This window comes from Malaclemys terrapin, chromosome 8, assembly GCF_027887155.1.
Source record: "Malaclemys terrapin pileata isolate rMalTer1 chromosome 8, rMalTer1.hap1, whole genome shotgun sequence".
Lineage (NCBI taxonomy): Eukaryota > Metazoa > Chordata > Testudines > Emydidae > Malaclemys > Malaclemys terrapin.
This window is the reverse complement of record NC_071512.1, coordinates 57,678,918-57,682,119: the sequence shown is the minus strand read 5'-3', so window position 1 is coordinate 57,682,119 and position 3,202 is coordinate 57,678,918.

Genomic DNA, 3,202 nt, shown 5'->3' with positions numbered 1-3,202 from the left:
TTCTTAACATGTGGGAATGGTTTCAAACAGCAGCGCCCTCATTTCCCATATCAAGCATGAATTGGGTTGGCCATTTAAAATGGGTTTGCAATGTAAAAGGAGGGGCTGCGGTTTCTGGGTTAACATGCAGCACAAACCCAACCCCCCTCCTCCTCCCACACCCAATTCTCTGGGATGATCACTTCACCCCTCCCCCCACCGCGTGGCTAACAGCGGGGAACATTTCTGTTCAGCAGAGCAGGAACGGGCACCTCTGAATGTCCCCTTAATAAAATCGCCCCATTTCAACCAGGTGACCGTGAATGATATCACTCTCCTGAGGATAACAAAGAGCGATAAGGAATGGATGTTGTCTGCATGCCAGCAAACACCGGGACCATACGCTACAATGCTTTGTTATGCAATGATTCCAGACTACGTGCTACTGGCCTGGCATGGTAAAGTGTCCTACCATGACGGACGGGAGAAGGCAGCCCTCCCCAGAAACCTTTTGCAAAGGCTTTGGGAGTACATGAAGGAGAGCTTTCTGGAGATGTCCCTGGAGGATTTCCGCTCCATCCCCATACACGTTAACAGACTTTTCCAGTAGCTGTACTGGCCGCGATTGCCAGGGCAAATTAATCATTAATCATTAAACACGCTTGCTTTTAAACCATATGTAATATTTACAAAGGTACACTCACCAGAGGTCCCCTGTGTGCCCTCAGGGTCTTGGGTGAGTTCGGGGGTTACTGGTTCCAGGTCCAGGGTGACAAACATATCCTGGCTGTTGGGGAAACCGGTTTCTCCACTTCCTTGCTGTTGTGAGCTATCTACATTACCTCCATCCTCATCTTCCTCGTATCCCGAACCCTCTTCCCTATGTGTTTCTCCAGTGAGGGAGTCATAGCACACGGTTGGGGTAGTGGTGGCTGCACCCCCTAGAATGACATGCAGCTCCGCGTAGAAGCGGCAAGTTTGCGGCTCTGCCCCGGACCTTCCGTTTGCTTCTCTGGCTGTGTGGTAGACTTGCCATAGCTCCTTAATTTTCACGCGGCACTGCTGTGCGTCCCTGTTATGGCCTCTGTCCTTCATGGCCTTGGAGACCTTTTCTAATATTTTTCCATTTCTTTTACTGCTACGGAGTTCAGCTAGCACTGATTCATCTCCCCATATGGCGAGCAGATCCTGTACCTCCCGTTTGGTCCATGCTGGAGCTCTTTTGCGATCCTGGGACTCCATCACGGTTACCTGTGCTGATGAGCTCTGCGTGGTCACCTGTGCTCTCTACGCTGGGCAAACAGGAAATGAAATTCAAACGTTCGCGGGGCTTTTCCTGTCTACCTGGTCAGTGCATCTGAGTTGAGAGTGCTGTCCAGAGCGGTCACAATGAAGCACTGTGGGATAGCTCCCGGAGGCCAATAACGTCGAATTCCGTCCACACTACCCCAATTCCGACCCGCTAAGGCCAATTTTATTGCTAATCCCCTCAGAGGTGGAGTAAAGAAACCAGTTTAAAGGGCCCTTTAAGTCGAAAGAAAGGGCTTCGTCGTGTGAATGTGTCGAGGCTTAATTCGATTTAACGCTGCTAAAGTCGACCTAAACTCGTAGTGTAGACCAGGCCTAAGTCACTCAGGGGGGTGACTTATTCATACCTCTGAGCAACATAAGTTATACCAAAGTAAGTGGTAGTGTAGTCATGCTTAGTCCTTTAAGCAAAAGCCCTGAGCAGGCCCTGAGGTTCTGGGCTAATACTGAGGTGCTCTGCTGCAGTTCTGTCCCAGCCTCACCCAACACATCACTCAGAGAAAGCAGGAAAGTCTTCTTTATTGTCTTGCTGACTCCCAGTGGGTCAGCATTTCCTCCTGGTCTTTCCTAGGCCGCTAGAGGACTAAGTGTTATTGTTGCCCTGGTCTGAGCAGGTTTCTCGTAAGCAGGAGGGCATCACGGTCCCATCACCTCCAGCAGGGAAAGGGAACATCTAATAGACCCCATCACACTTACCTTGCTTTTCGAAAAAAACTGATGATTTAGAAATACACCCTTATACTGCTTGCCTCGTAGGAACCCCTTGAAAATCCACCCCCACACTCATTTAGGCAATAATGCAAAAAAACAAGGAAGCCACACATGGATGATGCAAGGATTAATTTTTCAATAATTCTGTTTAGTTAAGGGGTCTCTTACATATTCCATACATGATCCTGGAACTCTGTATCTCATGGGTCATTACACAAAGTAAAAACTATTTCCCCATGCTAATTTTTCCCCCTACTGTTACTTGCACCTTCTTGTCAACTGTTGGAAATGGGCCATCCTGATTACCACTACAAAAGTTTTTTTTCCTCCTGCTGATAATAGCCGACCTTAATTGATTACTCTTGTTATAGTTAGTATGGCAACACCCATTTTCTCATGTTCTCTGTGTGTATATACACATCTTCCTACTGTATTTTCCACTGCATGCATCCGATGAAGTGGGTTTTAGCCTACAAAAGCTTATGCTCAAATAAATTAGTTAGTCTCTAAGTGCCACAAGTACTCCTCATTCTTTTTTCAAAGACTAAATGACAGAGAGCCTATATTGCAGCAGATTAAAGACATGAACTAAAGGCACACAAGTTAGAGCTGAAAAATCTTAGATCCGGTGTCTCGTATCCTTATCAAAAAATCCAGTACTGCCTCTTTAGTATCAAAATATAATACCAGTATCTGTCCAAGTTTCCCAATAGGGATACAAATCTGAAAATATTAACATAAATGAATGAGGTTGTATGGGCATTAGTGGGACATAATGAGGTTCTTCACATTGTATAAGTGTAGATATATTTCCATTTCAAAACACAACTGATTAAAACGTAACTCTTCTTGCCGAGATGCCAAACACCACAGAAGGCAAGTTTAAAAATAACTCTTAATTGCCGACGACATCTTTTAACTCTTTATGGGGGGGGAGGGGCAGTTACGTTGAAAATGAGTTTCCAGCTCCACTGACTGCCCATGTTTGGTAAATGTTTCTTCTATCTTTCTTCAACTATTTTTATCAAGACACATACATAGCTTTTGCTGATAGGAGAATGTTGATGTATGTGTTCTGCCAGAGACAACAGATAAATATTCTGCTGTATTTTAACAATCTCTTGCTCCGTAAATAACTAATGAGTCATTTCAGAGCTTTCATTGCTTATCTGTTTGTTTGCAAGCCGTGTCTCTGATCCTGAAA